A 24,597-nucleotide genomic window follows, 5' to 3' on the forward strand; every position below is an offset into this window, starting at 1 on the left:
TTTTCAGGTATTTTATCTCTGCAGTAAGGGTTTCTCTGGTGTTTTCTATGCTTTTTTTTCAAGCCAAGCTAGAATTGTTATGACTGTTTTAAATTCTTGTTCAGATATATTGCTTTTATCTGTTCTAAGCAAATCCCTGGATGTGGTTTCTTGATCTTTCTTTTGGGGAGAATTCCTTCATCTTGTAATTTTTACTAGGTTTCTGTCTTTTGTGTATAATGAAAGCTTGTAATGTTTCCTGCTCCTGAGAGTAATGTTATATTAAGAAGGGATCATAGATTGTCCAAGGTCTGGCATTCAGGAAGTGCTTCTGGTGTGTGCTGTACACATTGTGCTGTTATGGTTTGGCTACTCTTTTCCACAGGTCAGTCCTCTGCAGTTCTTCCTTGCTTTCAGGAGGACCTTTCAGGACCTTTAACTAAGTGTGCTTTGATTTGTTAGAATAAGCTTGATTAAAAAAAAATAAAAATAAAAGGTTGATCCAAAAAAAGAGAAAAGGAACAAAACAAAAAAAACTAAAAAGCTATAAACCTTACTCTAAAAGGAGAGAGAGAGAGAGAGAGAGAGAGAGAGAGAGAGAGAGAGAATTAAACAAAGCCTGGTCCTATTTCCACTAGAACTGAAGCTAACACTTCAGAGCACTCAATGATCAACAGACTTGGTGCATTCCAGGTAACTGTGTTGGTCCTTTGGCGGAGAGGCCCACTGTTTGCTATTCAGCTAGGCTCACAGTCAGACCTGCTCTAGTAAAGATGCCCCTAGAGGGTGCAGGGCAGGGGCAGGCGGGGTTTGGTGTATGTGGCTCCAGCCTCTGAGAGGGGTGGGGAGGGGGGGAGGATTCTTTGTTGCTCACTGAAGTACCACTGTGTTGGGCAGGAGGCTGGGGTGGGAATGGCTCATCCAGCTCTCTTATCTCTGGACAGGGAAGCTTGCCACAGTTCCTCTTCAGGAAAGCCTCAAAGCCAAGCAAACAGATTTCTCTCCTATGTCTCAGACTTTGTTCAGATCCTGCCCTCAACCTGTCTGTGCCCAGACTATCCACACACTAAGTGCCACAGCTCTCCTGTGTTTGATCTCTGGCATGCAGCTGGGATTCAAACCTCCAAATCTTAAAGGACCAGGCAAGGCACAGAGCTGCTCCCTCCTCCAGAGGAGAGCCTCACAGCCCTGTGCCTGGCACCTTTCTATCACATAAAAGCAGTTCAAAAGGCTGCAGGTGCATGGAGTTTATGGGGAAGCACAGAGAAAAGCTGCAACCAGGTTATCTGCCCTCTCTGTGAACCACTCTGCCCTGCTGTTGAACAGCTGCTCAAAGGTGACTGCTGGGTCTTGTATCCTTAGAGAGGCCATATACCTTCTTCCAAATGCACTTCAGGAAGGGGAACAGTTACTCTCAGTGAGACCCAAGGAATCCCCACACCACTCCCCTGTCCACTCCCGGGCTTCCCCTCCTCCCCAGGAGCATTGCCACCTGCCTGTATTGACTCCAGAAAATGGTGTGGACTTCCAAAAACTCAGAATTTCAGCTCACTGTTTGCAAAAACTTGCAGTAGTCAGTTCCTCCTGATTCCCCAGCCAATGGTTTTGGGGGAGAGTTTTCTTGCAGGAATCCAAGGTGCTGCTCTCTCTTCCCCTCTCTCCTTCTCTCTATGAAAGGGCTCCCTACCCTCAGTGGCACCTTGGCTTTCCTCTCCCCCAGTTCATGTCTCTGCACTTCATACCTTCCATGTTCCCTACCTTAAATTATATAGATTGTCCTCTTAATCCTCAGTTCAATTTCCTAGGTGTTCAAAATGATTTGATATTTATCTAGGTGTATTCGAGGAAGGGGCCAACCCAGGGTCCCCCTACTACTCTGCCATCTTAACTCCTCCGAATTCCAGTTTATCAATTATTTCTTTCATGCATCATGTCTTTGGTGCTGTATCTAATAAGGTATCACCATATCCAAGGTCTTCCAAGTTTTCTCCTATCTTATCTTCTAGTTTCATAGTTTTGCATTTTATATTTAGATCTATTATTCATTTTGAGTTAATTTCTGTGAAGAGTATAAAGTCTATGTCCATATCTTGGTAAAAAAAAAAAAGTTGGGGCACCTGGGTAGCTCATTCGGTTAAGCATCTGACTTCGGCTCAGGTCATGATCTCCCAGTTTGAGAGTTTGAGCCCAGTGTCGGGCTCTGTGCTGACAGCTCAGAGCCTGGAGCCTGCTTCAGATTCTGTGTCTCCCTCTCTCTCTGCCCCTCCCCCGTTCATGCTCTGTCTCTCTCTGTCCCAAAAATAAATAAACGTTGAAAAAAAATTTTTAAAAAGTCTGCGTCCAGATTAATTTTTTGCATGTGGATATTCAGTTGTTCCAGCACCATTTTTTAAAGAAACTGTTTTTCCTCCATTACATTGCCTTTGCTTCTTTGTCAAAGATCAGTGAATTGATTATATTTATGGGCGTCAATATTTCTTGGATCTTTATTCTGTTCCACTACTCTGTTTTTCCATTCTTTCACCAATACTACTGTGTCTTGATTACTGTAGCTTTATAGACTCACACATTTTTTGGAATTGATTTGCTAATATTTTGTTGAGGATTTTAGCATCTATGTTCTTAAGAGATATTGGTCTATAGTTTTCTTATAATGTCTGTTTAGTTTTGGTATTAGGGTACTGCTGACCTCATAGAATGAGATAGGAAGTGCCCTCTGCTTATATCCTGTGAAAGAGACTGTAGAGAATTGGTATAATTTCCTCTTTAAATGTTTGGTAGAATTCACCATCGAACACATCTGAGCCTGATGCTTTCTGTTAGAAATAATTGATTCAATTTCTTTAGTAGATATAGGTTTATCTCAGACTATTTCTTCTCCTGTGGGTTCTGGAAGGTTATGTCTTTCAAGAAATTGGTCCATTTCATTTAGGTTATCAAATTTGTAGGCATAGAGTTATTCAAAGTATTTCTTTTTACACTGTTAATTTCTATGGCATCTGTAGTGATGCCTTCTCTTTCATTTTTTATATTGGTAATTTATGTCCATTCTCTTTTTTTCTTACTTAGCTTGACTAGAGGTTTATAAATTGTATTGATCTTTCACAGATCAAGCTTTTGGTTTTATTGATTTTCTGTATTGATTTTCTGTTTTTAATTCCATTGGTTTCTGTTAATTCCTATTATATCTTTTTTTAAATGTTTCATTGAATTTAATTTGCTGTTCCATTTCTAGTTTCCTAAAGTAGCTAAATTTTCTTTAATGTTTTTATTTATTTTTGAGATAGAGAGAGACAGAGCATGAGCAGGGGAGAGGCAGAGAGAGAGGGAGACACAGAATCTGGAGCAGGCTCCAGACTCTGAGCCGTCAGCACAGAGCCCAATGCGGCACTCGAACTCACAGAGTGTGAGATCATGACCTGAGCTGAAGTCGGACACTTAACTGACTGAGCCACCCAGGTGCCCCTTTCTAAAGTAATCAGAGCAAACCAATTCATTGTGCCTGACATATTTTTTGGACTAAGATGAGGTAAGCATTAAAAGGGCAAGAAATTATTACAAAAGTAAAGGACAAGAGAGATGGCATACATATATGTCCGTGTGTGTGTGTGTGTGTGTGTGTGTGTGTGTGTGTGTACACACACACACATTTAGTGAATATTGAAAAAACAAATTTCCATTTTGAAAACCTAACTATTATCACTTCTTGGCCTTTTGGCTAAGATCCAGTGAAAACCAAACTATTTTCTGTTCTCCTTTGAAATGAGAATACTGGAAATTCATGGAAGCATTTTCAAAAAAGAAAAGAGCAGTGGGATTTCTGGTTGCTTTCTTCAGTCCAGTCATCCTTGCTTGAAATTCCATCAAACCATACACTCTATTCTCTACTTCTGGTTCTCTTCTAATAGATACATGTGGGAATTTTCAAATCTGTTCACCAAGTGCCACTTTCATCATTTTATACTTTAGTATTTAGCACTGTGCTTAAAAATAATGCCTACATTGGATCTCACAGCCATTTAATTCACTACTCAGAAGAGTAGTGTATGAAATTCACTTGATCTAGCAGGATGATGATGATGATGATGATGATGATGATGATGATGATGAATAGTTTTGTTTTACTTTTCAAATTATATAGGGTTAGCTTGATTATTTATATACTCTACATATCTTTAAAAATATCAATCATGCTTGCTCATTATACTGACTTTCCCCACATATTTGGTCATTTCTGTGAGTATACTTGCATTATTTACTCCAGTTCTGGTGTTTGAAAGAACCAATCTCCACAAAGTACACTCTCATAGGCTTTAATTTAAAAACAAAAGATGTAGTAAAGTGAGTTAAAGAGAATAGCAGGTAGGTATAAGAGATCAAAGAGAAATTCCACAATGAGTCCCTTTCTTATACATGCTGCATGGACAATGCTGAGTCTCTGGCTTGAACTGCAAAGTCTTAGTTCAGGGAGTGTTTCTCAAAAAGCTCTCAAAATCCCTTTAAATAATCAAACCACACTTGTCAAACAGGTTGGGCTTGTTGCAAACCAGCTGTCAAGAAACTGATCTTGTGGGCCACCAGGAAAGTTTCAGGCTTAAACATCACATCATAAATCTCACTGCTCTCATCTTTCCACAAGTCAAAATCTAGACATCCAGGAGTCCCAATATATGAAGACTGAATTTTTTTCAGTCCAGCTGTTAATCAGCTGTAGTTACACATCACTAATATTTTATTTTGAAAGGCTTTATCCAGTGTATGCCTGCCATATAATTTTATGATAGACTCTCTCTAGATCGTGTGGAGGAAATGTGGAATGGACTACTGGACAGTGGGTTTCAGAGCTAGTGTTCTGGATATAAGACTTCCAATTTCTTTTCTATTCCTTGACATTCAGAGCACTGTTCAGCATCTTGTATCTACTAATCCACCTATATTATCTTGTTTGGAAGTAGACACCTCTGTGGTCAATATTTGTCTCAAGACGCAGGGATGCAGGCTAGAGATGAGAGTAGTAGAGGTTGAGATGAAGTTTATCTACCTGGCAGATACTAGTGTGGTAACTTTATTGCTATGTTGTTCCTTTTGCTCCTGATGTACAGCACATCAAGGTTCATCAACTTTATAACTTGAAGTTTTCCAACTTTGCATGAGCTCTTTGATGAAGAGATTTTACAATATATTTTTGTTCTCCAGATTTGTATGTGTCCACATCAAGAATTCCTTAGAATTTCGGTCCACCTAGAGTAACATTTTTGTTTGCCATTCTTTTTCTTACTTTTTTTTTTTTACACAAATGTATATTTGGATTTCAAGAAGAAAAAAATGAAGGGAGTAAAAACAATAATTCAGGAATTTGCAATTGAAATTTTTCTGGAATTGTCTTTTTTTATTGGAGTATATTTGACATACAATGTTATATTAGGTTTAGGTGTGCAACAACATTTCTCTATACTCACCGTAAGTGCAGTTACCATCTGTCACCATATAGCATGATTACAATATTATTCATTATGTTCCATACGCTGCACTTTTCATTCCTATGACTTACTTATTTTATAATTGTAAATTTGTACCTCTTAATCCCCTTCACCTATTTTGCCTTTCCCTCTGATAATAACCAGTTTATTCTCTGTATTTAGTTTTGTTTCTGTTTGCTGTTTGTTTCTTTTTAGATTCCACATATAAGTGAAATCATACAGTATTGTCTTTCTGTGTTTTCCTTATTTCACTTAGCATAATACTGTCTAGGTCCATCCATGTTTTGTGACTGGCAAGATCTCATTATTTTTTTTTTTTTTTGCGGCTGAGTAATATTCCATTGTATATATACTACATCTTCTTTATCCATTCATGGATACTTAAGTTGCTTCTGTATCTTGGCTATTGTAAATAATGCTGCAATAAACAAGGGTGCATATAGCTTTTTGAATTCATGTTCTAATTTTCTTTGGATAAATACCCAGTAGTGGAATTATGGATTCATATGGTATTTCTATTTTTAAAATTTTTCTCTACCTCTTTTCCAGCACTTGTTATTTCTTGTCTTTTTGATACTGACCATTCTGACAGGTGTGAGGTGTAATATATCCTTGTCGTTTTGATTTGCATTTCCCTCATGATTAGTGACGTTGAACAATTTTTTCATGTGTCTGTTGGCCATCTGTATGTGTTCTTTGAAATACATATTTTGGAAAAAAGGCTATTCAAGGTTTTCTGCCCCTGTTAAAATTGAATTATTTATTCTTTTCATGTTGAATTGTGTATTGTAGAAGTTCTTCATATATTTTGGATATTATCCCCTTACAGATATACCATTTGCACATATCTTCTCCCATTCAGTAGTTGCCTTTTCATTTTGTTGATCATTTCCTTTGCTGTGCAAAGACTTTTTATTTTAGTGTAGTTCTTGCTTTGGAATTTTATATTTCTTATTATCTTTACTGTGAATACTTTTTCTACTTATCTTTTTAACCTAGCTATAGCCTTGTAATTATTTACATCCAAGGAAACATTCCCTCACTCATCACTCTATGTTAGCTTATCCTTGTATATTATTATACAGAACTTGAATTTGGCATTCAGGGAGTTAATTTTATTATTATTATTCCTCTATAGGATTTGTAGAGGAATCTGTAATTCAATGTATTTTATCTGTTTTGGTAAATTCTCAAGTTATTACCTCAAATATAGCTTCTGTACCTCTTTCATTTTGGAGAGATTCCAGTGGCACATATCATTTCACAGTTTTTCCAGTTGCCTCTTTCATTCTTTTTCTCTATTTTTCATCCCTTTTCCAATCTTCACTTCAATCTTAATATTTCATACTTGCTTAAATTCCTGATTATCAATCTGTTTTTTCACTCTGTCCAGTATGCCATTGAGCTCACCTGTTAGATTCTTATTTTCAGCGATTGTATTAAATTAATGCATTTTATTTTATAATAGTTTCAGATTTACAAAGAAACTGCAAAAAAAGCAGCTCTGAGAATTTGCATATATTCCATACTTAGTTTATCCTTTTATTACCATCTAACTTAGTACACAGTACTTTTGCTAAAATTAATAAACCAGTATTGATAAATTAAAGTCTATAAGTTAATCAAATTTATTTAGTTTTTATCTAATATCCTTTTTCTGTTCCAAGATCCCAATCATGACAGAACTTCACATTTAGTTGTCATATCTCCTTAGGCTATTCTTAACTGACAGCTTCTCAGACTTCCCTTGTTATTGATGATCTTGACGGTTTTGGGAAGTACTCATCAGATGTTTTCCAAATATCCTTTAATTGAGATATATCTGAGGATTTTCTTATGATTAGACTAAAGTTATGTGTTCTTAGGAATAAGACACAGAGTTAAAATGCCATTCTTATCACATTGTACCAAAGATACATACTCTCAATATGACTTAGCATTGTTGATGTTAACATTGATCATCTGGCTACAGTAGAGTTTGTCAGGTTCCTCTACTGTAAACTTAGTCTTTTTTCCTCCTTTTCCATACTATATTCTTTGAAAGTAAATGGAGAGTTATGCATTACATCAGTGAGGGTATTTACATGAGTTATTTGGAATTCTTCTACATGACATATTTTTTCTGTTCTCCCCATTGATTTGTATATTCATTTGTTTATGCATTCTAGTATTAACTCATGGATACTTATTTCATACATAGAGTCAAAACTCGGTAGTACATTATTTTGTTACTCAAAATGTCCTAGCGGTGGTTATCGTGAGCTCTTTCATTTGGTTCATGTATCTTAATGATTTACCCCAACACTGTATGTGTTTTTTTAAATGTTTCCTTACATTCTAGTATTCCATAATGCTCTGGACTCATCTTGTGTATATCCCGTATGAGTCCTACAAATGGCCATTTCTTTGAGTGTCCTTGTTCCTTTTACCGGATAATTGTTGTGTTAATCTTCAGTTCAATTTCCTATGTGTTCAAAATGACTTGGTGCCAATCATGCTGCGTTTCAGGGACAACACAAGCTCATGGAGTCTATGCTGCTCCGCCATCTTAACTCCAAACTCCTCCCATTGCTTATTTAAACCTTTAAAGTCAACAGTAAGAATTCTAGCTACCAACATATGCAACAATTTACTTAATTGTTCAATTCCAGTGTTCACGCATCCTGATTTCAGAATTGTTAACCACACCACTGTGAAAAGTACTTTATCAACAATAGTATGGTGTTTATGCACCGTTTCTTTCACTGTTATTCTTAAAATTCCACTCAAATTCAGATTTAGTCAGGACCTTATTTCCCCATCCCTTGAGAAAGTTTCTTTCATGAATTTATAGTGCACTTACATTCTTTATCACTTCCTGGATTTCATCTCCTGAGTCTTAAACATTGTTGGATAAATTTTCATACCTTAAGTTAACTGTTTTTGTTGTAAGCTTCTATGAGTTTTGACAAATGCTTAATTTGTAATTAACATTACATTATCATATACAATAGTTTGACCTTCCTAAAAACGTCTCCTGTGTTTCAGCTACTCAACATCACCCTCCCTGAACCCTTGCTTTGTTTTCTGTCTTTATATAACTTTGTCTTTTCCAGAATGTCATATAATTGCAATCATATAGTATGCAGTTATTTCTGACTGGCTTATTTCAATTAGCAATAGGCATTTAAGATTCATCTGTGTTTTTTTTGTGGTTTGACATAGCTCATCTTTTTTTGTCCCCAAGTACTCTCCATCATATGGATATATCGCAGCTTATTTATCCACTCACCTATTGGAATATTTTGGTTGCTTCTAGTTTTGGGCAACTATGAATGAAGCTACTATAAACATTCACATAAGGATAATTTATGTGGACATTTATTCTCAAATCCATTTCATTAGTACATGATTGCAGGATCTTATGGTAAAATCATGTTTAGTTTTGTAATAAGCTGACAAAGCGTCTTACAAAGTGGCTTTACCATTTTGAATTACCACCAGCAATGAATGAAAGCTTCTGTTTGTCTGTACCCTTGCCAGCACGTTGGTACTGTCAGGGAATTCTGATTGTTTTGTTTTTGTTTTTTTTTTGTTTTTGCTTTGCATTCTAATAGGTATGTAGTGCTGTCTTGTGTGAACTTAAAATATTTTAATAATAAATGATGCTGAGCATCTTTTCACCTGCTTAAGCCACCTGTATATCTTCTCTGGTGAAATATCTGTTCAGATATTGTGCCTTTCCTTAATTGAGCACTTTGTTTTCTTATTGTTGTTTAAAAAGTTGTTTGTATATTTCAAACACAAGAATGTCTTCATTAGATATGTGTTCTGCAAAGATTTTTTCCCAAGTCTGTGGCTTATCTTTTCATTCTCTTAACAGTCTTTTCTGCAGAGCAGATGTTTTGAATCTCAGTAAAGTTCAATTTACCTGTTTTTTCTTTCATGAACTGTGCTATCAGTGTTGTATTCAAAACCTCATCATAAACCCACATCATGCACATTTTCTGTTTTCTACAAAAGTTTTATGGTTTCTATTTCCCATTTAGTCCTATTATCAATTTTGAGTTAATTCTGTGAAAGGTATAAAGGTGATGTTTAAGTTCATTTTTTGTATAGGGGCATCTAATTGCTCTGGCACCATTTGTTGTAAACATTGCAATTTCTCCATTGAGTTGTCTTTGCTCCTTTTTCAAAGATAAGTTGACTATACTTGTTTATATGTATTTCTGGACTCTTTCTGTTCTTTTGATCTAGGTATGCATTCTCACCCCAATAACACACTCTTTTCATTATTGTAATCTAACAGTAAGTCTCGATGTTAGGTAGTATCAGTGTTCTAACTTTCCTCTTCTTTACTGTTGCATTGTATATTCTAGGTTTTTTGTCTTTTTATATGAGTTTTAAAGTCAGTTTGTTAATGTTCACAAAATAACCTGTTGGAATTTTGATTGGGATTTGCACTGAATCTATAGATCAAGGTGGGAAGAATTCATACATGAACAATATTGAGTTTTCTAATCTGTAAACACAGAGTTTCTATTTATTTGGATCTTTGATTTCTTTCATCAATGTAATACAGTTTTGCACACCTAATCCTTCACATTTTGTCAGATTATATACCTTAGTCTTTCTTCCTCCCTTCCTCCCTTCCTTCTATTCTTCCTTCCCTTCCTTCTTTCTGTTTCTGTTGTACATGGTATCCTTTTTTACATTTCAAATTCCAATTGTTAATTGTTGGTATATAAGGAAATGATTGACTTTTATATGTTAACTTTGTGTTCTACAACCTTGCTATAATTGCTCATTAGTTATAGGACTTTGTCATTGTTATTAGGATTCTCTACATATACAATCATGTTATCTATGAATAGGGACAGTTTTATTCCTTCTCTTTCAACTTATATATCTGTACCTACTGTTCTTGCATTGTTGTGACTTTCAGTATAATGATGAATAAGATTGGTGAGAGAGAGCATCCTTGCCTTGTTCCTGACTTAAGGGGGAAGACATCTACTTTCTCACTATTAAGTATGATGTTTACTAAAGTTTTTTCATAGATGTTTTCATTCAAGTTGACAAAGTTTCTCTCTGTGCTTAGTTTTCTGAAAGTTTTAATCATCAATGAAGGTTTGATTTTGTCAAATACTTTTTCCCCATCCGTTGATATCATCACATAATTTTTCCTTAGACTTTTGATATAGTTGATGGCATTTATTGGTTTTCAAATGTTGAACCAGATTTGAATAACTGGAATAAACCCACTTGAACATGGAATCAGGGAATATAATTCTTTTTCTACATTGTTGAATTCAATTTGTTAATATTTTTGTTTTAAGATTGTTGCTACATCTTTATGAAAGATATTGGTCTGTAATTTTATTTTCCTATAAGATCTTTATGTGGTTTTGATGTTAAGGTAATTCTGGACTCATAATAATTTAGGAAGTGCTCTGTCTGCTTCTATTTTTTGGATGAAATTGTGGAGCACTGTGGCCATTTCTTTCTTACATGTCTGTCACAATTTACTAGTTAACTCATCTGGGCCTAGTAAGTTTTACTTGAAGTTTATTACTCAAATTCTTAAATATATGAACATTCTTTCCTATGATCTCATTCTCCTTATATGAGATTTGACAGTTTGTTTCTTTTAAGGAATCAATTTCATCTAAATTATCATATGGTGGGCATATGGTGGACATGTGGCTAGTGATAATGCTCTCTTATTATTATTTAATACCCATGGTTTCGTAAGTAATGAACCCTTCTTCAATTCTGACATTTGCAATTTGTATTTTCTTTCCTGTTAGAAAGTTAGACTGGTAGAGTTTTATTAATTTGTTGATCTTTTCAAAGAACCAGGATTTGTTTCATTGATTTTTCTCTATTGTTTTTCTTCAACTGATTAACTTGTGCTATATATATTTTTGAAGTTTTATTTATTTAAGTAATCTCTACACTTAATGTGGAGCTGAAACTCATAACCTTGAGATCAACAGTCACATGCTTTTCTGACTGAGCCAACCAGGCAGCTCTCGTACTGTAGTTTTATTTCTTTTCTTTTGTTTCTTTTAGGCTAAAATTGTTCCTCTTTATATAGTTTCCTTAAGATATTGATTTCAGGATTTTTTTTCCTCTAATAGATGCATTTCAAGTTTACATTTCCCTCAAGTACTGTTTTTGCTGCATCCCCAAATTTTTGATAATTTGTATTTTCTTCCATCGAATTCACTACACACACACACACACACACACACACACACACAGACACACACACACACTTTACCATGGGATTTCTTTGATTCTAATGTTATTTAATGTTTGTTATTTTATTTCCACAATTTATGACTTTCCAGCTATCTTTTGTTGTCTGGTTTAATTGCATACTGATCTAAGAACATATTTTGTATGATTTCTATTCTAAATTTAGTGAGATATGTTTCCTGGTTATAATGCAGTTTGTCTGGGAGAATATTCCATGTGAACTTGAGAAGAATGTTAATTCTGCTGTTGTGCGATAGAGTATTCTAAAAATGTCAATAACTCAGTTGATGGATAGTGCTGTTAAGGTCATGCATATTCTTACTGAGTTTTATTCTTGCTTGATCAATCAATTACTAAAGAAGGGAGTTAAATGTTCAACTGTATTATAGACTTGCTTACTTCTCAGTTATATCAGTTTTTACCTCATATATTTTGATGCTCAATTGTGAAGTACATACATGTTTAGTATTATTATGTCTTACTGGAGAATTTTCATTTTACTAGTATGTAATGCCCTTCTATATCCCTGATAATTTTCCTGGCTTAGAAGTCTGTTTTGTTTGAAATTATTATAACTACTCACCTTTCTTGTGACTAATGTTAGAATGGGTGACTTTCTACACCCTTTTACTTTTAATCTATTTGTCTTTATACATAAAATAAGCTTCTTAAAGACAACATATGTTGGGGTCTTTTTTTTAATCAACTCTGACAGTCTCACTTTGATTTGGTGCATTTAGACCATTCATATTTAATCATTATTGATACAGCTGGATTGAGATCTACAATGTTTGTAATTGTCAATTCTTTGCATTCATTCTTTGAATATTTTCGTCTCTCTTTTTCTGCAGTCTATAGTTTTAACTGAGAATTTTATGATTCTATTTCCTTTCCTCTCTTAGTATCACAATTGTACTTCTGTTTTAAACATTTAAAAACATTTTTATGTTTATTTATTTTTGAGAAAGAGAGAGACAGAGTGCGAGTGAGGGAGGGACCGAGAGAGAGGGAGACACAGAATCTGAAGCAGGCTCCAGGCTCTGAGCTATCAGCACAGAGCAGACATGGGGCTCGAACTTGTGAACTGCGAGATCATAATCAGAGCCATAGTCTGATGCTTATCCAACTGAGCAACCCAGGCACCCCTCTCTTAAAATTTATAATGGTTGCCCTAGAGTTTTCAATATACATTTACAACTAGTCCAAATACACCTTCAAATAACACTGCACTGCTTCATGCATAGTATAGTTACCTTTATAGCAGAGTATTCCCAATCTTATAAAATGTCTTTCTTTTTACTTACCTCTGTGCTGTAACAACTCAACACATCCTTTCTACTATTACTTTGAACAGTTATCTTTTATATTAAATAAGAGTAATAGCAATAAAATATTTTATTTAACCTTCATTTATTCCTAAAGGGGCTCCTTCTTTCCTTAAGTGGATCCACATTCTGGCCTATATCATTTTTCTTCTTCCTTTAAAATGTTTAAGATTTCTTGCATGGCAGGTGTTGATGACAATGAATTCATCAGTTATTGCTCATCTGAAAAGGTCTTTGTTCACTTTGGAAGTAAAGTTTGGTGGGTATTTAATTCTAGTTTGATGTTTATTTTTTCCTTTCAACATTTTAGGTATCCACTATCTTCTTACATGAATGATTTCTCACAAGAAGTCTACTGTAATTCTTATTCTACTTCCCCTATAGGTAAGATGATTACTTCCTTTGACTTCTTTCAAGATTTTGTCTTAATCTGTGTTTGTACATGACATGACTAGATATATATATATTTTTTTGTTTTATGTTGTTTGAATATTTTCTTAACATTTGCTATTAACTTGGAAAGCTTTCAGTCATTATTGTTTCAAATATTTCTTCTGCTCTATTTTCTCATTGTTCTTCTTCAGGTATTCCAGTTACATTGAATTGTATCTTTTGTAATTATTCCACAGTTCTTGAAGGCCCTGTAGCTGTTGTTTGTTGCTGTTTCTTCTTTGTCATTGTATTTCATTTGGGAAGTTTCTACTGATCAATATTCAAGCTCAATCATTTCTTCCCCCCATCATGTCCAGTCCATTAATGGGTCCATTTACTGCATTCTTTAATTAAAATGTTTTTGATTTCTAGCATTTCCATAGTTCCACTTACATCACCTATCTCTTTTTTTCCTGTTGCCTACTTTCCCACTAGAGCCCTTAACATCTTAATCACAATTCCCTGCCTAAATTCCCAAATCTGTGGCATCATCTCAGTCTGGTTCTGAGGTTTGCTTTGTGTCTTCAATCTTTTTTTTTTTTTTTTCATTTTTTAAGTCTTGTCATTTTTTTGTTGAAAGCTGGACATGTTTTTCAGGTGATAAAATTGAAGTAAATAGGCCTTGTTGTGAGATTTTGCTAATGTGGCTAGGAGTTGGTCTGTGTTTAATATTTTCATAGCTGTTATTAATCAGCGGCTTCAGATTACTTTTGTGTCTTTGTTTCTGTATCCCCTTTGACTTTTGGTTTCTTTAAGTACTCCCCCTAGGAGAAAGTCTAAATTTTGTGAGTCTTTCAGCAGTAATCTGCTAATCTGCAGTTACTATAATGAAGCCCTACTGGTGTGGTAGAAAGTTGTGGAAAGGGGGAAGTATTCTATAATCTTTTGATTAAATCTCTGTATTTTCCTGAGCTTGTGACTCTGGGTTGTGACCTTAATAAGTGTTTCTCTAGTGGTATAGCTTTTTAATCTCCCTTAGATGAGATAGGAAAGTTAGAGGAGACTGGAGCCCGAGTAAATCACTTCCCCTGGCTAGAACAAGAGTCTGGTAAAAAAATTTTTTTTTCCTTTGGAGAATACGCAGTACTTATAAAGAAAATTCTTGGTGTGTTTGACAATAATTACCCTTCCCCTTAAGAGGCACAACAGGATCTTTCAAAAATATTCACCTTGAAAACATAGTGGACTTGAAAAACATGGGACTCTTTCTAAGACTACAGTCACCAGGGCTTTCTTTTTGTCATGCTAGTCTACACTGAGCTTCCAGGGATTCATCCAAACCACCACATAAGTATTCCTACACATTTATGGTTCCTGTGGCTCCTGCTGTAAGCAAGCAGCTCTTGACTGTGACTTTCTTGATTTGCCTGTCTCTCTGAATTTCAGGGTAGCAATTTGCCCTGTAATCTCAGTTATCTGATGGATTCAATAAAAGCCATTGATTTTCTTTTTGTTCTGCTTTTTCTCGTTTTAAGGATGAGAATGGCAACTTTAAAGCTCTTCTATACATGTGACAGTTGAAACCAGAGGGTTGAGCCATTACGTTTTTAACATCAAGAATGTTAAGTTGACTTCTTTTAAGAATTTGAGGTTTATACTAATATTCTCCATTTTTTTCTATTCTTTATTTTTAATTTTTGTAATGTTTATTTTTGAGAGAGAGAGAAAGAGAGAGTGAGAGCAGGGAAAGGGCAGAGAAAGAGGGAGACACAGAATCTGAAACAGGGTCCAGTCTCCGAGCTGTCAGCACACAGCTCATCACTGGGCTTGAACGCACAAACCACAAAATCATGACCTGAGCTGAAGTCGGACACTTAACTGACTGAGCCACCCAGGCACCCTCATTTTTTTTCTATTCTTAACAACACATTAATCATATTCAGTGTAAAGTTACTATCTGATAATTGTGGTATCTAAATAATTTATTTTTGTCTTGGTTTTTGGTCATTGTTTTTGTGAAAGCATACCACTTAATTTTTAATTCTATGCTAGATACTGTATATGAAAAATCAGAGAAGCTCTGAATGATGTTTTCTTCCTCGAAGGGGGTTAAACATTTTTCTGGAGGGCAAATAGAAGATAAGGTGATTTGCTTGCTCCCCTGGCAAATTCATTTTAGGCTGTTGTTTTCTTTCTTTTTCTTTTTTCTTTTTTTCTTTCAGGCAGAACATGTTCAACTTTGGCTTTACTTCTAGATCATAGCCCTTACCCCTAGGCTGTGCTCCTGTGAGGTCTTAACTATAACGTAGCAATGTTTGCCAGTATCCTTCATCTTGGCAGGTCTTGAACTCCCACCTCTGTTTCCAGTATTGCACTGCTGATGAAATCTCTGAGCAGTTCTTTACCTTCTCAGCTGTTAATTTCTGTACAAATTGTTGCGGTATTTCTCTGAGCATGTCCATCTCAGAGGCTTACAAATATCTGAAGGGAATCTGCACACAGATACTTGGGTTCACTTTTTGTGGTTCTCCCTTCTCTGAGATTTTGTCCTACAAGCCCAAATACTGAAATTTACAGAATCTTATCTCTGAGTTATCATAAATGTCAAGTATATTAACTGGAGTCTTAAATACTCCCATTAGTTTTCATTATCCTAAACTATATATATCAGTATACATTTCTATTTGAAAATATATTCAATCAAACTGAATAATATTTGGGGGTCTTAAAAAAGCCTCACATGCAAGATACTGAAAGTATAAATCAGTCTACACAATAGTAATCAAGAGAAATGCTTGCTAATTTTAGTTTTTAACATTTTTAAAACATTTAAAAATGAAATAATGGGTATGTTATCACTTAAAAATAAATCTAATAAAAATAAATCCAATTATCTTGTATACTAATATTATATATTAATCTAATTAATATATAATTATATTAATTATGACATACTTACATCCCTTGTTATTTTAGGAATTCGGCTTGTAAACTGAGAAAGTTATTATAAAAATGTTACATAGTAGCTATGAAATACAGATTATAAATAGAAAAATTTTAAAAGCTATTTTTGCTTTACCATTTTTCATGGAGATTATATCATTAAGTGTAGTGAAATGGCACACTTTATGAAGGAATACTTATAGTGCAACATTACTGATAATTGTGTAGTTACATATTAAATGCATTTTCTTCCATTTAATTCCCTCAAGGAAAAAAAAGCAGATCACATGAATCTATCTGTTTTATATTTGGTTAATATTACATATTAAGCTTTATTTAGAACCCAAATTAGATTGTTATAGTAGTAAGACAGATTTATTTTAAAATGAATACACTTATTATAAGGGTTATGTAATTTATTGTAAAGATATGTGTAGAGAGGGACAGAGAGAAGGAGAGAGAGAGAGGGAAGGAGAAAGAATGAATTGAGAAAACGTGACTTAGCCACAATGACATGGTTAAAAAAATTCTGTTTTCCTTAAAATAAATTCTTAGATTATATTTTCTCATGGAAAAAGTAAATTAAATCTCTTAGAATTCAGTGCTTGGCCCTTATTTAACCTTTTCCTTAATTTCAAGATTTTATCTGCAAAGGGTGTAATATTGTTTATATACCTTATGTCAGCATGAAAGTTTAACCAAATGACTCATTTAAAGCAAAGGAGTCTAGTAATCACACAGAAAAATGGTCTTATCTTATTATCTTATCTTACCTTACAATCCTGAGATCAAGACCTGAGCTGAGATTAAGAGTTGGATGCTTAAATGACTGAGCCACCCAGGCGCCCCCAGATACTTTAAATAAATGTCAGTCTCAATTTCTCATTTTACAGTTCTAAAATGATTAGCTATTCCAAAAACTGCTATAATTTATTATTGCATATTTTCACACACACACGCACACACACACGTAAACACACATGCACAGACTTGAATTATTGCTTTTTTTTGGGGTAACTGGGACATTTTCTGAAACAAAGACTAGTATTTTGCCATAATTAGACTTTGTGCACAGAAGTATTAGATTTTTTTTTTTTTTTTTGCAATTTTTCAGGCATTTTTTTTTCTTCCCAAATGGTTAACTGGAGGTAACTGAAGAAAAAAAGAAGTGTCCTTTGTCAGTGTTAGGTGGATTACTACTTTATGGGAATGAAGCTATAATTAGGGCAACATGAAACCTGCAAAAGAACAATGGTAAAAAAACTAAAGAACATTCTTTAGGAGTTCAAAGTGTAGACTAAAATGGCTAGATATTAACATTCTCCGCTGTGTTGTCAGAAAATATTCCTTATTCACTTTGACAATAACAAACTTAAAAAGAAGCTTAAATAAGGGCTTATCAGAGGTATTACCTCTCTTTTTTCATATAATTATTATTTTCCAAGTCTATTTTAATTACTAGATTTCAAACAATAAAATTTAGGAATAGAAAACTGACCTGAGGATGAGGGATTTTCACATAGACCTAAACTCACACACACATACACACAAAAAAACCCATTTTTAGTCACTGACCAGAATCAATCATATTATAATTATCATATTTGTTTTTTGTGATTTTTGCCTTGTTTTGTTTAAAAATATAAAATGTTCTATATGGTTAACTCTATTTAATAATATTTCCATTGAATATAATCTTAGGTACTATTATGACTCCTTACAGGCAATAGATATTATGAATTTAGCATATATGTTTTCAATCTAATTTTGTTACTTTTTAATATGATAGATTAGGTTTGCATGTTACATTTGTGTAAATGTTATCAGAGTATATCATTCTTCAATTTATTATGTTATTAAACAATATGTGTTTGGGGTCTACATGTATTCAGAGGGAGAATGAGAGAAGGAAAGAAAGAGATAGACAGATGGATAGATAGAGGTATATCTAATCTATTCTTTTCTATGATCATATAGTTTCTACTCTTAGATGTATAACCTATATATATTATACTGTGTCCTATGGATACTGCTTTAACGAATACAGATGGAATTTATTTAATTTTTTTTTAATTTTGGTTGGTGAGTGTATTCAGTTCATATGATTACTTATACCTTTTTTTGAAATTTCCTTGTTCTCTGAGTTTTGTTTACAACATATTTCCTTCTGTTCATTTTCTTATTCTAAGTATTTTTTAGTTTCTCTCTGTAAGTTAAGAGCTTATTTATTCTATGCTTTCTCATTAGAGGCCTAGGATGAAATATTTGATGTATATTTTATACTTGTGTATATGCATCTGTTTAAAATTAAATTAATTTATATTTTAGCCTCTTTCTGGACACTTCAGGGGTTTTACTGTTGCCTGAATTTCCTAAAAACTGCCTTCTACATTTTTATTAATCTCTTTTAGCCCTGTTAATTTCTAAATGCATTAAAAATGTTATTATTATGTGTAATCCTCTGGCTAAAATTATTTACCTACCTTTTTGCTCACTATTACAATCTGAATCCCAATTCTTTCCCTTAGTTACTTTTGTTTTTCCTGCCAAGGTCTTTATTTTTCCTGCATACTTAGAGTTTAGCTTGGTGGTGAATACTTTTTAATATGTATTAAATATGTATTAAAAATAATAAGTATTTTTAATATGTACTTTGAAGATATTGTTTTTTTTTCTGTATTTTAAGCTAAGAAATCTGCTTAAATTTGATTAGTGTAACTGTGGACACACTTAGATTTCTAATCTTATAGCTTTTAAATTCTCTTCTTAAATTTTGAGATTACAGTTTCATAAAAATATACTTAATATTTATTTTTAAATCTTTTTATTATCTCTTTAGTTCTGGGAAATTATCAGCTATCGTTTCATGAAATATCTCCTCTTCCACATTCTTCCATTACATTATTCTGCTATTCTTCTATTCACTATTCTGTGAATATGAATAGATTTATATTGGATTTTCTAAATCTATCGTGTTACATACCTCTGAAACTTTATCAAATCAATTTACTTATTTAGACTCATTCTATTATAATTTGAATTGTTTTGCAACTTTTCATTCATTTGGTTCTCTTCAAATCTGCTTTACTTGTTTCAAAATCTTTATCCTTTTCTGGATTCCATCTCTTATTTTATTTGTTTGAACATTTGGAACATACTACATACTCAATTTAAGTTTCTTTAAAATTTTTCCATTGTCTTTAGTGCCTTGGCTTATAATTTTCCTACTGTGGACCTGTCAACAGTCTCCCTTTCTTTGACCTCATTGTGTATCTTATATTCTAATTGCTTTTCTTAAAAAAAATTTTTTTAACGTTTATTTATTTTTGAGACAGAGAGAGACAGACCATGAACGGGGGAGGGTCAGAGAGAGGGAGACACAGAATCTGAAACAGGCTCCAGGCTCTGAGCTGTCAGCACAGAGCCCGACGTGGGGCTCGAACTCACGGATGGACCGCGAGATCATGACCTGAGCCAGAGTCGGTGGCTCAACCGACTAAGCCACCCAGGCACCCCTCTGATTTCTTAGACCACCCTCAATGAGATAAATCTGGGCTCCTAAAAGTTCCAGGAATTTTAGACCATCCCATGAGACAGGTTTTTTGTACTTCTGCCTTGTACTTAAGAGATTTCACCAGTTTTGGACAAATCTCACAACAGTTTACATGCTCAGGGTCCTTGCCCTGAATAGCTTGTGTAAATATAGCCTCAAAACTTTACCATATGCAACCTTGAATAAATTTCTGTTTCTGCTCAAAGTCTGGTGCAGACAGTTTAAGTCTTACAGTAATGCTAAGCAAGCAGGTGACTTTTAGACCTATACATGGGGTCCAGGGAGTTTGTCCTTGATTTTCAACCTTTTGTAGACAGCTCCTTTACATGAGGTACAAATTCTTCCAACATCAATCCCATGATTTACATGCCTTCAACATCCTTTTGGCACCAAAATTTATGGATTGTTATCTTATCCAATAATTAATAACATATGTCAGAACTGAAAGGAAGAATCACCCATCAACTCAACCTGACAAACAGAAGTAAGGTTCATAAAAATTTACTTTTTATATTTTCATTTGAAATAAATCTTTACAGTCAAATAATTACTTGGGAAATATTCCTATTCACAATAAACATATGAATTTCAGTTATATTTCCAGTCTTTGTATATATTGTAGATGCAATTTCAGAAGGTATGTTGGTAAAGAAAACTTATTTCTCCTAGAAATTAATATAGTATGAAAATAAATGTGGAAAGGAACGCAATAAGAGGACCCATATTGAAAAACACATTTACTGTTATTTGAAAACTGGTTCTTGAATTAATAAGCTCACTTAAACCATAAAGACTAAGTCTACTTGCTTCAAGGTCAGCTACATACATTATCTATCTTTTGAACCAAAAGAAATGCTGATTTTCCCATAGTAGTTATGAGAAAGAGCATAGTAAGTTCATCCTTATCATGGAGCAGAGGTGAAATCAGAGAAATCTATTCATTATAGCTGTCCATAAATTAAATTTAGTCAATTTCCAACATACAAAAGTATATATATATATATATATATATATATATATATATATATTTGTGTGTATGCCATATGTTCATGCCACTTATCAATGTAAATTTAACCAATAGATTAATAAGGTAAATTTAGTTAATTTTGTCTGTTAAACATCATATTGAAAACAGGATGAGATCAAATTTGGAACATAGTTTTGTTGTTAATATAGCTCACTTTGAACAGATCCTTTTTTGGATTTTCAAATACTAGTTTCATGATTCATGGCAATGACCTTAAGGCATTGGTTCTGAAATGAACTACATATCATTTCTCTTTTGTAATAGTTGGGCAATTAGCATGGCTTAAAGGTAAAAATAATCATGAAACATAATTCACATAGTAAGAATACAGAAAAGAAATGCATGAACTATATCCAAAACTTTAAATTCAACACTTCTAAAGAATGTGTGGTTTTACACTATGTAAACCTTATGCGTTTAAAACTTTATATTTCCTCATGCATATTAAATAAGTGACAAGGTACTAATTAGTTATTGTTGTGAATTCCCTCAAATATTTAAGGATTGAACTAAAATGGCTAAACCAATCAATGTAGTTGACAATATTATTTGAGGAACTAGGATGTATGAGGCATGTATTATTTATTTTTTAAAATTTACTTATTTATTTTGACAGAGAGAGAGAGCACAAGTGGGAGAGGGACAGAGAGAGAGAGAGAGAGAGAGAGAGAGAGAGAGAGAGAGAGAATCCCAAGCAGGCCCAGCACTGTCAATGCAGAGCCCAATGTGGGGCTTAGTCTCACGAAATGTGAGATCATGACTGGAGCCAACAAGAGTCAGACACTGAACTGACTGAACCACCCAGGCATCCCAAGGTATGTGTTATTAATTGGACATAAAAAGTTTTATCAGACATAATTCTTACCCTCAATGAGATTAAATCTGGAAAGGAGCTCTCTGAGGAAGTATTAATAAATACCTATACACAGTTAAAATAATTAATTGCTAGAATAAAATGAAGATATAAGAAAACAAATAATATGATATGGGAAAGGAGAATGAAATAATTTGGGAAATGAGAGTGTACAGGCCAATGGATTGAAAAGGGATGAAGAAAAGAGAGAGAAATGTTATGTAATTAAAAAAAATGGGAAATGAAACTAAATAAATGAGAATTGAGATAAAGTAAGTACAGGGAAAAAAATGAGCGAAATGTGAGCTGGGCTTCTGGAAAAGTGATTTATTCATTGAAATTTTTTATTTGATTTATAATCTGAGGATTTATTCCAACATGAAGATATCCTTGGCAAATTCATAAAGTACATTTTACTATTTTGGGACAAATAAATCATTATTTTGCAATGCAACAGTGTAGTTAGCATTGACAATCTTTGATGTACTAAACTTTTATAGATGTAGAGCTCTTGACAAATAGTAGTATTTCCTTTATCTTTTATAATGATTTTAAATCCATAGTTTTAAGTTGCAAGTAACATAGGTATATTAAATAAAGCAATCCTTATATAAAAGCAGGAAACAAATCCCAAAAAGTTAAGATATCTCAACAACCTGATATAGCTATGGGCTGCATTATGTTTTTGTTTTTTTGAATCTGATAAAAATTATTAGTCATAATCTTTTATTTCCTTTGACAAAATAATATAGAACAATTTTCTCAATTCTCTCCCTGAAGACAATTTAACAAAAAGGAATGAAATATGTGATAGAGTCTAAAAAAAAGCATCTTAAAATATCCAAGAGTTATCAAGATAGTGAAAAAACTGAGCCAAAATTTAAGAGAGTATATACAAGACCACCGAGAAGTAGGCCCAGAACTCAAAATGCTTTCTATAAGGCATTAAGATTTCTGATTTTTTTTTTACATACCATGTAAAACAAATAGTCAAAAATAAAAGCAAATAAAGAAAGGACTAAGATAGCAAACCAGGAGAGAATTAGAAATAGATCTACAACGACTTCAGTTTTAGATTTATTAGCTACAAAGTAAACACACACATATACACACACACATTTTACCAGTCTTGGAGATTAAAAAAAGACTTGAAGATTTAACAGGAAATGAGAAACTATAAAATGTGACATGGTAGATTTGTATAAGAGCCAAATAGAAATCCTTGAAGAAAAAAAAAAAATCTATACATTAACCAACGGTAGCAGCAAAAAGAAGATATTGCTAAGTAGTTTTCAAAAGCAGATTTTCTATCTAAGAGCAGGTTAGAAATACCTGGAGAACTAGCCAACTGGAAAATAGATCTGAAAAAGCACTTAAAATACAGTATTGAGAGATAAGAAGACTCAAATTAGAGAGTAGGGGATAAGAAAACAGTAAATACAGTGAGACATTCTAAAATCCGTATCACTGGAGTCTCAGGGGAAGTGGATAGAAGGAATAGTTCAAAAGCAATATTTGAAGATAATAGTTGAGCGTTTTTCAGAACTAATAAAGTCAAAAGTACAGAGTGTCAAGAAGTCCAGTACATTATTAGCATGAAAAATAAGATAAATACACTTGGAAAACTGTTTGGTATCTTCTCAAACTGAACATAAGCATATTCTATGGCCTAGTGATCTTGTTTCCAGTTTATACCATAAACATAAATGCATATGTACATAAAATATGTGTAAAAAGACTCATAGCAGCTTTATTTATATTATCCCTAAGTTAGAAGCAACCCAAATGTCTATCACAGAATAGGATATGTATTGTGTATTTTTCAGTGAATGCAAAGTAGAAAATTACACAGCAATGAAAAGGAACAAAAGATTATATCTTTCATATATAATGTTCTGTAAGAGAGGACAATCCTAAGGGGTTCTACACTGCATGATTCCATTTCTACAAATTTAGAAAAAACAGGGGAAAGTAAAAACTGTGTTACAAGTCAGAATAATAATTATGTTTTTGGAGGGGGTTTGAGACAGAGTATAAGAGAAGTTTCTAATGGGTGTTAAGTTTTGATCTGGGTTGTGATTAAATAGATAAACTGTACAAAATTTTATAGAGCTATATACTAAAGATTTGTGAATTTTATTACAAGTATGCCATGTTACATAAAATAAAATCTTGTTATTAAAATTGGTAAAGCTATTGAAAAGAGGAAAAAGATAATACATAACATTTTCACGAAGAATGTGGATAGGGAAAGCTTTCTTAAGTAAGAAACATAGAGGGGTATCTCAATGGCTCTGTTGGTTGAGCGTCCAACTGGTTTCGGCTCCGGTCATGATCCCAGGGTACTGGGATTGAGCCCCATGTCAGGCTCTGTGCTGAGCATGGAGCCTACTTAATTTCTCTCTCATGCACACTCATGCTGTCTCTCTAAAAAAATACAATAAAATAGAAAAATAGAAAACTTATGATACAGAAAGAAATTGACAAATTAATCTATGTCTAAGTCAGGAGCTTCTTTTTATCTGAAGTGATTCATGAGTAATCCATATCTAGAATATAGAAAACTTCTCCTTAATGAGGAAAAAAAACTCCTGAAAACTCATGTCTTTAAAAAAATTTAAATGTTTTTATTTATTTTTGAGAGACAGAGAGACAGCATGAGCTGGGGAGGGGCAGAGAGAGATGGAGACACAGAGTACGAAGCAGGCTCCAGGCTCTGATCTGTTGGAACAGAATCCTAAGTGGGGTCTGAACTCAGAAATGAGATCATGACCTGAGCCAAAGTCAGCCAAATCGACTGAGCCACCCAGGCTCCCCTGAAA

The 24,597-nt window shown here is 33.7% G+C and overlaps 1 long non-coding RNA gene across 1 annotated transcript in view; it reads left to right on the forward strand.

Moving 5' to 3' along the window:
• Positions 1 to 24,597, forward strand: part of LOC121040735 (uncharacterized) — a 108,276-nt gene that overhangs the window by 36,254 nt on the left and 47,425 nt on the right. Inside the window, exon 2 of the long non-coding RNA XR_005795419.1 lies at positions 13,338 to 13,411. This is a non-coding gene — a long non-coding RNA (uncharacterized LOC121040735). The remainder of the gene's footprint in view (positions 1 to 13,337; positions 13,412 to 24,597) is intronic.

This window comes from Herpailurus yagouaroundi, unplaced genomic scaffold, assembly GCF_014898765.1.
Source record: "Herpailurus yagouaroundi ecotype Mexico unplaced genomic scaffold, PumYag 182, whole genome shotgun sequence".
NCBI lineage: Eukaryota > Metazoa > Chordata > Mammalia > Carnivora > Felidae > Herpailurus > Herpailurus yagouaroundi.